We start from the raw sequence: 15,664 nt of genomic DNA on the forward strand, positions 1-15,664 counted from the left end.
ACGGCCACACTAGTTTGATACCTGCTATTTAAAATCTCACAATCATCATAGTACCTGTCTTTCCAGTATCTGTCTATTGTATCTATCCAAGTACATTTTACCACTAGAACGTCCTACCCATTTGTTATTGTATATTGAATGCACTCTTCAAAAATATACAACATTCAAGTGGTACACAGCTCTGCGGGAGTTACAGCTAAAGTTAATTAAAGCCTGTCAAGTGAATGTGAGGCATGAGTGTGAAAGTTAATATATATTAACAAGAGCTTTTGAAGATTTCTTATGAATTAAGTTGCAATATCAGCTTCTTATTATGACATATGTATTATATAGTCAGTACAGGCTACATTGTGGCATAGTCTGAAGGTTGCTTTAGAAACCAATTTAAACTGGTGCAGTAGTTGTGTGTAGACCAGGCCTAAAGAATCCATGTAGTGGGTAGGGGTTGAGGAGGGTAGAGGAATTAAAGAGCTCCCTGCACCTTTGCACAAGGCTGCCTGGACTATCCTAAAAGTGTAGGGACTGCTACTGAGTAACTCTCCTGCAGGAGCAGCTTATCAGAAAGGCAGTGCTCCAGGTGATATGTCATTACCCTCGAGAATTCTGCCACATTCTCCTCATCCTATTCCCCTACCCCCAACCCATGAAGAGCCCTGAAGAGCTGACTATGAGGCGGAATGCCTTCCATGTTTCTCTTGGGGTGGTAGGGCCACACATCCTCCCTTACAATGGCACTGTCTAGCTCTTGTGACTTTCATGACAATCACAGCCGCAATAAAAGGTTATAAATGTTATTAATTTAGGCTCTGACCCCACAAAGATTGATGCACATATTTAATTTAAAGTTAATGGGGCTACTCACATGCTTGAAGTTAGGTAGATGCATAAATCTTTCCTGGAGCATGGCCTATATGGTGCTCTGAGGGTACCCTGTACTTGTATTAGAGGGAATTGCATGAAAGAGAGGCTGAGTGGCTTTACTGGGAAAGGACAGTGAATGAGATGACCTATAAATACAGTTACCAAGGGCAATGAATAAATAAAATTATGTTACTAAAGTTACCCCTTCAAACACACCAGGGTACTATTCAGAGTAATGAGTAGCTGTGTCACCTCTGCCTTGTAACCTGGGGTGCCCTTTACAATGCCCTGCTTCTGTAGCCTTCAGTCTGAACTGCTCACAAACAGCCTCCAGCATTAAGTCATTCCCAGCTGTGTCTCTTTGTGCTGCAGCCAGCTAGCCAGCCAGCCACATCTTGGCTCTTGCCAGCCTGGGTTATGCTTCAGGATGACCCCAACATACTCCCAGTCCCAGATTTCCCCCCAGAAATGTATGTCCTGTACAGCCCAACCCTCTCCTGGAGAATTCAGATTTATATAGGTCCGTTATTCCTTTAAGGGAAAAACATACACACAACTTGTTACCCCAAATAGTCACCCAGACACTTCAACTTGAACACACTGGATTAGACAAAAACAGTAAACCAAGTTTGTTAGGAGAGATTTTAAGTAAGTATAAGTAATGAGGCATAAAACTCAGAAATAGTTATATGGAAAATAAAGATAAAATGCTTACTGGTGCCTAACTTAACAAACTATATTAGATTCAAAGCCAAGTTTTCTCAGCACATGCTTTCAGCAGTCTTACTGACCAAACTCTTAGGACAAGAACTAATCTCACAGAGTCCAATAGATGCTTCCTTTGGCTCTTCAGATACAGTGAATGTTATGGGCAGGGAGAAAGGGGTCTGTTTGTCCCTCTTTCCTTATAGTTTCATTCCTCCTCTTGAAAAATCTCTCCAGCTGAGACCTAGGAGACAGAGTCTATGTCAGGAGTGACCAAACCATGGTTCATGAGCCACATGTGGCTCTTTTACAGTTAAAATGTGGCTTGCAAAGCTCTCCACACCCTCCCCCACCATTCTCTACCTAGCAGACTGGGGAGTGGGGGCTCAGGGTTTCAGCCCACAGGAGGCACCTGCCAGGGCTCGGGGCTTCAGTAGGAGCAGGGCTGAAGCCCTGAAACCCCTGCTCCCTGCAAGTCAGAAGCTCCCAGCCCCACCACTCCACCACAGGGCTGAAACTCTGAGTCCCAGAAGTTGTGCCCTGGCTCTCGAACTTCTGAAGATTATGCTATGTGGCTTAGAGGGTGAGTAAGTTTGGTCTATGTGGAAGGAGATTCCCTGCTGTTTTATTCACCTGTTTGAACATCCTTTGTCTTCCCTTCCTGCTCGATGACTATTTACTGTTTAAATGCAAATTAAGGCAAGTACACATTCCTTTGTTTAGGACACAACTGTTTAACAAATTGTGTGGGCAGGTTTCTGGGGTTTGGGACATGTGTTGCTAACACCATTCAGGAGCACAGGCATCAGGTTTGTATAATTTTTAGTGGTGCCCAGAACGGGTCCAAGCAGAGCCATCCCATCCATAAGTCGGACCGAGGCAACCCCCCCAGGCCCCGCATTTTGGGGGGGCCCCAAACTTCAGGGGGACTTGGGGTCCAGGGCACCAGCAGCAGCAAGCAACCCAGCCCCAGTCTGCCCTGCTCCGCTGGCTCCCAGTGTCGCTTGGGGGAGGGGGCAGAAGCCGGAAAAAGGTTGGGCGAGGGCGGACACTTGGGGAAAGCATTGGAATGAGGGCAGGAAGCGGGCGGAGCAGGGGCGGAGGTTTGGGGGAAGGGATGGAGTGAGGGTGGAATGGGGCGGGAAGAGGCAGAGTGGGGTGGACTGTGGCTGGATTGCTTGCTGCTGCTGGCACCAGATCTCCCACTAACCCCCCAGGCCACCCTGGATCCCACATCCCCCTCAAGCGCGGGGGCCCCCCCAAAGCACAGGGCCCTATGCGTGGGATGGCTCTGAAAGTATAAGCCCAAACATTAGTGGAGCCAGGTCCACCTTCCTGCACATTGGTGGAGCATGGGCACCACTGTCTCATATAACTCGCTACTTATGCTGAGGGGAATCTGATAACTTAACATACAATGTTGCCATGCAGATTTTATGAGGCCAATACTGACCAGCAAATAATGAGTTTTTAAATGATAACTTACAAGGCGTACTTTGTACAAACATTATTATAATTGTGGGTAAGGTGTTAATACAGGGGTATATTCTGTCCCACCCCATCAGTTTAATTTTAAAATGCAACAGTTCAGTCATTGTAATGGACTAAATTAAGAAGTAGCTTACCAACTTGAAACATTTAAACATTTTAAAATATGTCTTAATAAAGTGTACAATCTCAGGTGGGAGATTGGAGGAGCATGGGCCAACTGGCTAGGACATGTAACAGTACTCACTACAGTTGTGGATAATGACCAATGCCATGTGACTGGAGTAAAACTTGCATCATGTGACTGGTGCCAAAAAATAAAGATCCAGCCTTTACCAACAAATTCTGTCCTCCTGCATGTTTGCCTAGTGGCACATGCTTCTAAAAGACTGACTGTAATACAAAAGAAATATGCTGAGACTGGGAAAGTGATGCTAGCAATTGTTCTTATTTGTGAGTGGTTTTATACATGTGTTTATGGAGAGAAATAGGTCAGAGTAGATACAGACCATAAACTTTCAGAAGCCATATTACAGAACCCTTCTGCAAAGTGCCACCTAGACTTCAGAAAATGATCAGGAAATTGTAAAACTACTCATTAAATGTGAAATACTGGCCCAATAAAGAGCTTCTTATACCAGGCATGCTTTCAAGAGTACCTATAAACAGTGAAAGCAAGAAGCTGTAGGAAGGGGAATTTGAACTAAATGTAATTCAAGTACTACCCATTTCCAAAACAAAATTTGACAAGAAATGCAAAATGTCCCAACTTTGCAAGAGGTTGAAAGACTCATTCTAGATGCAAGCTAACAAAAAAAAATTCAGGAACCACTGCATTATTGGGACTATTAAGATGAAGTTGCTACATATATAAAAATATTGTGTCACAATAGTACATAGTATGAGGTCAGAAATGTGAAATATAATCTACATTGCATCCTAAGAAGCATCAGAATAGAACTCAAGGTATCCAGTATTGGTCATAATATAAGAACTCAAATAGGATTCTAGCCAGGCATGAAGGCTATAATTAAAGATAGGGTATCCAAATGTGGAATCTGCAATATATCCAGGGAACAGAATGTGAAAGAATCTCAGCAATCATATAAGATTCCTGATCACCCTTAAGCTGTGGGAGGCATAGTGTGAATTAAATACTTAGCAACTTGAATACTTATATCCACACTTAGCATTGTTAGAATATGGCAGCACACTTCACAATGCTTTGTTAGGATCATCAGTTCAGAGAATCATAGGCAGAAGGACAAAATCTATAGTGGAAGCTTCTAACAAGTTTCTTCAACCAATGACAATTAACCCTGAAATATTTACAAAAGAGCTGTATGCCAGAAAAAACTAGAATAATGAAATACGACAAGAATGCAAAATAATTATTCTATAACAAGTGGAAGAGAATGTTAGATTCCAAACAGGAAATATCGATGCCCTCTGTACCAAGGTTATGTACGTTGTCATGACCATCTCTACAGGAGAACATAAAGATGCATAAACAAAATCAAGAACTATCGGTGTCTTTCTGAGGGCACCCAGAATGCTTAGCAGCACTCTTGTGTTTGCCCACATTTTAGAATAAATGATGCTGACAGTGGGAACATACCGGGCTGAAAGGGGGATAGAAACAGTGAGGAAGTGATGGATTCAGTCTGAAGCAGACAGCTAACTGCGTCCCTCACACTGACACCTGCATTATCAGAGTATTAACAGTATTCTGAGTCTCTTGGTTGGAGAATATCTTGACCTGTGTACACAACTTGAAAAATCACAAGGAAATAGATAAGGGGAAACAGGTTAGTGCAGGGAATTGGTAATAGGAAATGGTTCTGGTCTCCTTTACTCTCTCTCTTGAATTCGGTGGAGTTACACCAGTCCAGTCTGTTACCAGGTGTAATAGAGATCAGACTCAGGCCCAGAGAATTTCACCACTGTTTCCAGTTCATATCAACATAGGTTGTTAGTAGACAGACATAGGCAGGAAGGCTTGTGCTGCCCATACTGCCTCTCTTTTGTGGGAACACAGAGAATTTTGACCAGCAGCTTTCATGAACACTAAACTCACATGCAAACAAATTAAAGGAGAAACAAGGCCTTCATGAATAGCCAAGTTCAACTCAGGACCCTTTCAGCTGATTACCTGGATTTTAAGATGGAGTCAGGTTCCTTTTGCACTGAATTGCTCCAGCTGAGGAAAGATGGAGCAGTACAGTGTGGCAGCTGCATAGAGCTGGATAAACCTACTGTTGTAGGTGGTTACCTACAAGCAAAACACAGAAAGGCAAATAAAACTGGTATCTCGCCAAGATGCTGTGGAACAGTTCTTCTCAAAGCCGGTCCGCTGCTTGTGTAGAGAAAACCCCTGGCAGTCTGGGACGGTTTGTTTACCTGCTATATCCGCAGGTTCGGACGATTGCAGCTCCCGCTGGCTGTGGTTCGCCACGCCAGGCCAAACGGGGTTGTGGGAAGTCACCATTGCAAACGTTTCAAATTGGAGAAATTCTTAATTCATTGCTGGCAGTTTGATTTGAAAATATATTATGGCCTCCAATTCACTTTGCGCCTAAGAGTTGGATACATTAAAAAAGAATGCTTTATTAACAGATTTTCAAGTCACTGTAGTGGTTGTGAATCTAGTTAAAGAGCAGTACCCAGTGCTGTGACAGTCCAACATCAGTTTAACAAGGTGCCAACTTCAAAAACAGTAGTGGTAACGATGTAACTGTAGCAGTATTAAACCGTTGTTTGAAGTGTTGTAGTAGTAGCGTTGGTCCCAAGATATTAGAGAGAGACAAAGCAGGTGAGGTAATAGCTCGCTGTAGCTCAAAAGTTTGTACCTTCCACCAACAGCAGTTAGTCCAATAAAAAGATATTACCTCACCCACCTTGTCTCTAGCACTATTAACGGGTAGCCACAATGACAGACAACACCCAGCTCCAGTCACCACGTGTTGAATCATAAAAGGCAGCTGTGTCTGGTCTGGCTTTTGACTTTGAGGATACAGTTGCAGAACAAAAACAATCCCACCAAACCAAATCTTAAGCTATTGCAAAGAAACACCATGAACTGTTGGAAACCCTTCCTTATAATAATAAATAAACAAACAAGCCTGCATTTGATGAAGTGGGTATTCACCCATGAAAGCTCATGCTCCAATATGTCTGTTAGTCTATAAGGTGCCACAGGACTCTTTGCTGCTTTAAAAGAAAAGAGTTTTCAAAGTTTGTAGGTGAGATCCTCAGGTAGTAAAATTAACATAGGTCCATTGAAATCAATGGATATATTCTGATTTACACCAGCTAAGGACCAATCCCCACAAGATTAACCAGAGCTTAATTATAGTTATCTGATTCTTAAAATATATGCATCCTCCTACTCTTCTCTCCAGTCCACGCAAAATAGTGGTCAGACCTTCTTCTACCACCATGCTACTGCATTACTTCCCTCTTCGAATCTCTGCACTGGCTTTTCCTCTCCTCACGCATTAAGTTCTACTTGCTCATTCTCACCTTTAAGGCCCTAACATTTGAGTGTAGACTTTGCAACCTTAATAATCATAACATAGTTTCTCATGTATAATATATGTATATAATGTCACCTGTTTTTGGTATTGTAGTTGGATAAAACTAAAAAAATAACTAATTTTCTGCTTTGGATAGAAGAAGAGACAGACAACCAAATTGCCAGTAAGTAATTCTATTTTTTCCTTGTACAAATATGTGTGGAGATTTAGGAAATCACAAATAATTGCTGAAAGTAGCTTTCTTCAACAGCACCAAATGTGCTCTTGAACTGACTAACACTATCCATAATATGAATTGGCTTTAGAGTAATTCTTGGAGTAATGAGACCGACAGGCCATATCCATCTTCTTCATCATGTAAAATGGTTTTAAAGTATTATTTGGCAATATTTTTACAACTCAGTTATTTTTGGCAAGCCTTTCAGAAAAGTTTTCCATTCTCAGCCAAGATTAATGTAATCAAGTCCTCTCTTTCCTCCCTTCTGAAAATACATGGAACTATACAAAAAATTGGAGGGCTTTGGAGCATCATAATGGCTTTTCTGACTCATTTCCCCACATATTCAAAATTGACTCCTTTACTTTATTCTGTTGTGAGGGCCTATCTGAGTCTATTGGCATCAGTTTAAGTTGAGTCGATTTCCCCATAGGACAAATCAAAGGTTTGTATTAGTGCTGTTGTGATGGGATCCTCTCTGAGGTGCAGCCTGGGACAGTGCCCTCTGAACTCTTCCCAGCCTGGGTTGTCTCTCACAATGCCTTGCTAGCCCTCCAGGAGCTGTGATCACTCAGCACAACTGCATGTGGAGCCCCACACCCAGCTAGATTGCATGAATGCTTACAGAGCCACTCATGAATCACACAGAAAAAGGCATCAGCCAAATCCCCTCCAATTCCCAGCACTGTACCCCAGGAATATATCATCTTGCACTGCTCAAGATGGGCAGTGCAAATTTATTAATTGGTTCACCACTTCAACAATGGAAAGTGGATAGACACCAGCCTTTGCCAACCTGAGCAGATTTGCCCCACACTTCATACAAACTCACTGGTAAAGATAAACAATTAAACAAATATATTGACTATAAAAGGTAGATTTTAAGTGATATTAAGTGATAGGCAAAAAATCAGAGTGGTTACCAAAAGAAAAGTAAATATAAGCACGCAGTCTAATCTCTCAACCCTATTAGACTGGGCAACATCTAGATCAGGGTTAGGCAACCTATGGCACAGGTGCTGAAGGTACTCACATTGCCCGGATCCTGGCCACCGGTCCGGGGGGCTCTGCATTTTAATTTAATTTTAAATGACACTTCTTAAACATTTTAAAATACTTATTTACTTTACATACAACAATAGTTTAGTCATATAGTATACACTTATAGAAAGAGACCTTCTAAAAATGTTAAAATGTATTACTGGCACGCGAAACCTTAAATTAGAGTGCATAAATGAAGATTCGGCACACCACTTCTGAAAGGTTGCCGACCCCTGATCTAGATTAAGCAGTTTTTCTCACCCCACTGAATATTGCAGTCCTTAATACACAGGTTTGTTCCGTAAACCTGGGCCAATCTCCTCTGTTTGAGTCTTGTCTTCTTCTCAGTGTCTTAATTGCTTGCAGCGAAGGTGGGGGCAGGAGAAGGGCCCAGTATTTGTCCACTCTGTCTGTTTTATATCCTCAGTCCAAGTGCTTGGGGAGCACAAGTCCAGGCATGTCTGGGGGGAATTTCCAAGAAGGGTTGAGCAGTTCCCCTAGTGTGGCCTCATGCAGGTGAGTCTCACTAGACAGCCTTTTTGAGTATCATTCCCAGCAGTCCTTTAATTCAAAGCGATGTCACTTACCCCAGTGGCTGGTTGGGGCACTCAGGCCATCCTGCTACTCCGGGTTCCAGCCCGGAACCTTTCAATCAATGGCCGAGGTTTGCACTGTCCTAAACCTTGCTGGGCTGCTTCCTAGTCCAGCTCTATAGACTTCTTTCTCCACCACTCCTCTGGGTAAACTTTTTTTCCTGGCCTGGATCCCAGGGCTTCTACTCTCCTCCTGGGTTTCCTTCTTTCCCTGTCTAAGTCCAGAGAGTGACTGCAGCCTCCTACACTGAAGCCCTCTTCTGCCCTCATTTCCTGACCTTGTACCAGCCCTGCCTGCTCCTGACTAGCTGGGCTCCATCTTCAATAAGTGCTTGCCTATCAGGATACTTAACCCCTTCTAAGCCACATTATCTGTTTCTGGGCTAATGTGGTTTGAACATCCCATCACAAAATCATTCAAATTTCACATGACTCCTGTCAGTATCATTACGCAGTATTTGTCAACATTGAATTTCATCTGTCATCACACTGCCTGTCCACTTTCCTTTGTTAGGACCCTCTGAAATTCTTCATATTCTTCTCTAGTCTTGTCTAAGTCAAATGGTTTTGTGTCTTCTGCAAATTTTGCCACCTCAAAAGTCTGTATGTGGATAGGTGAAGGCACCCATTATTACTGTTTTCTTAAGCTATTTTTCAATTTCTCCATGTAAACCAGATGGAATTAAATTTTACTTGGAGATTGAGTTCATTTGAGCCTGAATTGCACAGTAAAACTCATAAGATGCAATCTCATGTGAATAAAAACAGAAAATAACCACATGTACCCGTGCAGAGCAAAATCGTTGACTTTCACACAGAAACTTGGGGATAGATACTTACCAATCTTCTGGGAAGTATGTTCTATCTGTATTTATTTAGTATGTGCCAGGGAAAGTTTTAAGGACAACAAATGGAAATCTCCCCAAAGTCCATATAACAACTTGATTTTGGGTGGAGGGAGTTGTTCTTGGACTCAGCTACCATCTTGCCCTACATGCGCACACATTCTATCCCCTCTTTTCTTAGGCTTGAGGATATAGCCAGCTGATTGCTACACATTTCTAGTTAAGCAAAACATTAAATCCTGTGTTCTGAGTTTACTGAAATTAACTATTCTTCAGCCATCCAACAACATTGGTGTCTTCTCTCCAAAGGAGAGAATTAGTTTCTTGTGAAGCCATTACAACTAATCTGACCATGCTATTAGAGACTATAAAAATGATTAAAACTGTACAAAGAATTCTTGTCCAGCTGTTAACTGATTTATCCACTAAACCATGAGCAATTCTTAGCATAAAAGTGTGATTGGTCTGTTGAGGTTTCAGACTTGAATTACCCACAGGTTTACCACAAGATGATTGGAATGCAGTATTCCATATGGTGAAGCACTTGGCTGCTGGGATAGTCTGGGAATATATAACAATAATAATAACCTTGGCTCATAAGAATCAGGTTGGAGATTGGGAGGAAAACTTTGGTAAAGATAAAGAACTTAAATAGCTGTTTGTTATTTTTTTCATCTGAAATACTATGGAAGTGACAATCTCGGTGGTTCATAAACACATGTCCTGCTATGTGTCTTTAGGCAACCGAACATTTTGATTGCTTTGTTATCAGACCTGATAATATGATTAAGTCAAAATTTCTGCATCTGCTTTTGCGCATTTTCACATACAAGATACATTGTTCTAGCTTAACTGTAATAAATGAAAAGAACATTCAGTAATGTAAAGGACATCTCTATCTTACAAGGGAAAGCTAGTATCTGTGAATCAAATCTTAATAAAACTCATATTTTTAATTTTTGAAATCTCATGTACATATTTACTATAAAGTCATAATTCAGATCCTGCTAGCATTTTCTTCTGAATCCTGTGAAGTGTTTGATTTGTCCTAGAGTTCTCAGCTAGAGTAATGTTTCTGTACATACAATATTATATTTGTGTAGAAGCTCTCCATAGCAACTAATGAGCTCCTGAGGGTAAGAAAAGAGATAAAGCTCAAGTTTGATTTACAAAAATGAAGCAGTCATTTTCCATTTTTAGTACTGAGTTTGAAATGATTCACAATTCAGCTGCATCGTCATTAGATTCCTGTGCAACTGACATGGAAAACTTACGCTAACCCTTAACAACCCTACTGTGCTCTTAGAGAACTACATTAGCAGCCTCCATACATGCTACATGTGGAGCAGTATTTGTGCTGTGTGCCTTCATTTTTCTATGAATGGGGGATACATCTTGCAAGCTACATGAGCAGCACTGAGGAGTGGACTGTCTAAGCTGAGCTGTAGTAAGGAGTTTACTGGCAGCGATGTTAGGGCTATTTCATTACTGCTACTCCTCCAGGATATAATAGAAGTCATTTAATTTTATTTTGCTCTGCATCTGCCTGTCCTTGTTCCAACATACATTTTTTTCATCGGTTTGTTATTTGAATTCTGAAACTACAAAATGGAATCAGTGTCAAAGTAGAACAGGAAAGAAGACATGAGGTATTCCAGAGAATGTCCTGTTTGTGATACCTGCTGGCACATCCTATCTGATAGCTGCAAAGGATGTCTTCTGTAAAGCACTGTGTTTTTTGCAGAATGAGGTAGGAGCTAAGGTAGTTGCTTTTGCTCTTTCTAGAAAAGGAAAAAAATAAAAATGTATTAAATTGATTGTAGTTCCTGAGTTTTACTACTGATCACCTTATTATCTTGACTGTTGTAATCTTGGCTTCAGAACTCTCCCCCACTCTCCAGGCAATGAGCCCGTATCACCCTCTTTTCCCTTTTCCAGGGTCTCATCTTTCTCTATATCCCTTCTGCATCAGAATCTAGAACTATCCACTCTTTGTTGCTCTCCATGACTTTGGTGTATCCAAAAGATTTCCTATGTAAGGTAAAATTTAGGATTCCTTCTGAGAGACAAACAGAAACTGTGAATGGAATAAAACAAAAAGTTCTAGCCAGTCCTCCTTCTCTTTTTGGCAAGTATGTCTTGCTACTCAACAAACATACATACACTTAGAATTCCAAGCATATATCCATTCTTGCTGTAAATGAATCACAAACTGTACTACTTTCCAGTCACCATTCTCATGAGAAAAAACTCTTAGCTTTAATTTTCTCTTCTGCTGCTCTCATTTGTGACTATGTATTACCCCTCGACACTGCAAATAGAACTCTTAATTTCCTACTATAGATTTCTCTTCAAGTATCTGAAAACTACAGTAAAATCTTCCCTTTTTCAGCCTCCTTTTATATGTGATAAATTTGTTGAAATACTACAGGGAAGGATGCTAGTAATACCTAAGCTAGATAGATAGGTTCTTTATTTCTTGAGCCTTTCCTCCTATGGCAAAATAGCCCTTTCATATTACAAACCAATCTCCTTTCCCTCTCTAAACCCTGGATAACCTTTTCTAAAGTGTGTGATCTAAATTGTATGCAATATTCCACTTGTTACTCTACATATACTCTCTTTGAATTTGAAACATGGTCGGTTATTTATCCAATTTATGATTCTGTTGGATTCCTTTACCAACATTCTGCATCATGATTCTGCCTTCATGTATTACTCAGAACCAAAATCCACTTAATTTTCTCTCATCCATTCATGAATATTTAACTTCCCCCCACACCCGTACCAGCCTATATATAACACATGAACCATTGCCAAACAACAAATCATGTCCCAGTTACCCACACTATGAAAATTTTTGCACTGTTCTCCTTTTTGTTTTTGAATGAATTTATTACATTCGTCAATGATAATTTTCATCATTTGGACTACAATAACAGTTTCATGTGATTCCCCCCGAAAGCTGCATGAGATCTTGACCAAGTAAGACCAAAGAAAGTTTTTAAAAAGACAAAAAAAGCAAAATAAACTAAGGCACTGGATGGGACACAGGAGGTCCTGGACTGAGTTCCTAACTCTTGTCACAGCCTTCATGTGTGAGTTGGGTAAGTCATGTGGTCTCTCTGTGCCTCGTTCCCCATTTGGTAAAATGGAAGGAATACTTCCTTTCTCTCACCATTTGGTGGTGTTATTAGATTGTAAGCTCTTCAGAGCAGGGACTCTTACTAATTTATATAGCCCCCTGCACAGTGGGGCTCTGATCTCTGTTGGGGTCTCTGGGCACTAATATAGTACAACAAAATAATACATACACTTCTGGTGGCCCTCATCACCTCCAATAGCCTGTGTTTCTGTGGGAAAGGCTTAGCACGCGAGAAAGAAGAATGTCACCCCACAGGGTTCACAGCTGAGTCCACTTTTAGCCACTAGTGACGGCTTTGTTTTTATTGTACAGATTTCTTCAGGCCTAGGCCTGCAGAAAGCCATCAGAATGAACAAAGTCTTTCAACCATGCAGAAAGCCAGTTTTAATACAGGTAATTAAAAATGGATGTTAGGTTTTGTTAAAATCCATTTGAATTACAAACTCCGTTGTGGGTTTATGAAAACACTACAATGCAGGTTTCTAATTTTGCTTGTTTTTGTTGGCACTGGCATTCTATTGTTCAATTCATTTCTATGTGCCCATCAAAGCATTCAAAAGACAGAACACTTGGATAAATAAGTTTGTGTAATTTCCTGAATTCAAATTAAAAATATCTTCTATCCCTACAGTTTTAGTAACAGGTAATACCTTTTGATTAATGATTTTTTTTCCTGTTGATTCAAGAAACTTTCTCCAATTTCCTGCAAATGCTGCTGATCACTTAGAATATCAGAAAAGGCAAAGTTATAAATTGCACATAGTAATTCAACTGTGCTGAAACCATTATCACTATTAGTTCACTTCAGCCTGTCCTTGCCGCAAGCTAAGTAAGAAAATGTCAAAGATTTTTCATCTCCGAGATCTGATGATGGTATCCCAGTTTCTCCCTTCTGAAGCCTAGGCCTAGTGTGTATGTTTCTGTTTAGGTTCCTGTGAATTGAGGAGAAAGGCTTTCTAGATTAGCTGCTTCACTTTAAGTAGAACTAGAAATCAGGGCCAGCTCCAGCGTTTTTGCCGCCCCAAGAGGCCAAAAAAAAAAAAAGTCGTGATCGGCAGCAGTTCTACCACCGACGCTTCATTCTTCGGTGGCAGGTCCTTCCCTCCGAGAGGGACTGAGGTACCTGCCGCTGAAGAGCTGTACATGCCGCCCCTTTCCGTTAGCTGCACCAAGCACCTGCTTGCTGCGTTGGTGCCTGGAGCCAGCCCTGTTAGGAATTAAGACATGCTGTGTTTGCCAATATCTCCTGGTATTCTTCCAGAAGCATATGAAACCAAGCATTTCCTGAACTGAATCTGTAGCATGTTAATATCTAGTTATTTGTGTAATTATAGAACTGATAACCAAACCCCAAAGAGTTTGGAGGATTGGTTTGGTCCTGAGGAGAATAAAGAAGATAAAAGATTATCTGAAATTTTGTCATACTTAGAGTAGTAGCATTGATTTAGCAGGTCTGGCGAAAGCATGCTAAATCGATGGCAGAGCGCTCTCCCAGCGACTTCAGTATTCCACCTCAAGGAGAGGCAGAAGCTATGTTGTAACTTATGTAACTTAAGTAGTGTAACTTAGATTGACTTACAGAGTTAGTGTAGACAAGACCTAAGTCTAAAAAACACTCTGATTGGCACAAATAAAATAATTGTACATACAACTCCACCCTTTATTTTTCTTGGGCTATTCAGACTGTAAGCTCTTCAGGAGGGGACTGTATGTGGTGTATAGCGTTTAGCACAATGGGAACCTGATCTTTGTTGGATGCTACTGTAATGCAAATTATTAAATATTATACTGTTACCAAGTAGACTTGTAAATGGCGATGACAACTGTGAGCTATAGACAGCTGCAACTGAAAGGGATTGGAAACTGAAGCATGAGTCAGACACTGTTAAAAAGAACAGGAGAAAAAAATAGGTGGAAAATTAAAAGGAGATTACTCGAGAGGGAAAGATAACTAATAAATGAATTCAAGCACACAAAGATCAAGAGGTCATTGCAGGATATGTAGGGCCTCTTCTAGGAAAGAAGGGGAATTTACTGATGTAAGAGATACACTAGAAGTGCAAAAACACCATAATGAATCCTTTATTTCCGTGACCGTTTTTTGGGAAGACTGGGGAAAGATGCCAGGAACAGACAAATTCCCATGGGAGGAAAGGGGGAGAGGAAGAGGAGAGAGAGAGAGAATAAAAATTCAAGACTGCCATAAAGGGAGATCAAATAGATTCTAAGATATTTCACTATGAACATGTCACATGATTTGTTTTTTTTGGCTATGATGGAAAAAGTAGGCAATGTATAGCAATTATATATAATATGAAGATCTATTAGCTTGAGTATGAGATAGCAAATCATTCTTTAAAATTGCAGTTCTAGTGTAAAGAGCAACTGTGTGATAAACAGCACCTTCTTACTCTAGAGATCTGTGCACAAAAATGAGATTGTAGTGTTTATTATTTCAGTTCCCCCTCTGCACTCCATACCATGAATGCATAAAAATTATCACGTGAGTCCTCTGCAATTCTCCAAATGATTTTTGACTTATCTATTTCTCTAATTTTTTTGCTTGCTCTTTATTCTCATTTAAAATCTCCCCTCTTTCAGTAGTCAAGGTGTGAGCATCTGTTTATTTCTTGAAAGAGAAAATCAGGTTTGATCATGAGGCTCATTTTCTCTGATGCACTAAATAACAAAATCTCTGCAGTAGGCCGAAGGGGGAAAGTTTTAAAAAAGATCACTTCACAAAAGAAGAAATACGCCTTTTCAAGGCTTTGGTTCAGTACTTATCAGTAAAGATCACTCCAGAAACCTTTTATCCCATCAAAGCACATATCCTTTCTCCTTCACACTGATGGGCTGTAGAGAAAGGGCATGCATAAGTGTGATGCTGTGGCATAAATAAGATGAAGTCACTGATTATTTTAAAAATCTGCCACAATACAATAGCTGAAGTGCACTGTTGGCTTTCTACTTATGTTTTGACTAGAGAAATGTTTCACTGCAGTGTCTACTAGTGAAATGCTTATAAGTTTCAGAGGGACAGCAGGCTGCTGTTGCCAGCACAAAAAGTAAAGATGACAGACTTTTCCATATCAAGACACTTTCCTGTCATGTTTTTATAATCAATGTTTGACTTAAAAAAGAAAAATCTTTTCCCACTTAGTATGTGTGAGGGAGCAGGTGCTCTTATAAAAAAATTTTTTTTTTTTGTGCCTGGTATAAACCATATGCTGGCC

At 40.6% G+C, this 15,664-nt stretch overlaps 1 protein-coding gene across 5 annotated transcripts in view; it reads left to right on the forward strand.

The window, feature by feature from the left end:
* The window catches only part of ST6GAL2 (ST6 beta-galactoside alpha-2,6-sialyltransferase 2), a 276,373-nt gene that overhangs the window by 80,515 nt on the left and 180,194 nt on the right, over positions 1 to 15,664 (forward strand). Inside the window, exon 2 of one of the 5 annotated variants that reach the window (XM_030569543.1) lies at positions 12,744 to 12,824. The exons of the other annotated variants lie outside the window; for them this stretch is intronic. The gene's annotated coding sequence lies outside the window, so the exon portion shown is untranslated. The remainder of the gene's footprint in view (positions 1 to 12,743; positions 12,825 to 15,664) is intronic. 5 annotated transcript variants of the gene reach the window in all.

The sequence above is a fragment of the Gopherus evgoodei genome, chromosome 1 (genome assembly GCF_007399415.2).
Source record: "Gopherus evgoodei ecotype Sinaloan lineage chromosome 1, rGopEvg1_v1.p, whole genome shotgun sequence".
In the NCBI taxonomy this organism is placed as follows: Eukaryota; Metazoa; Chordata; order Testudines; family Testudinidae; genus Gopherus; species Gopherus evgoodei.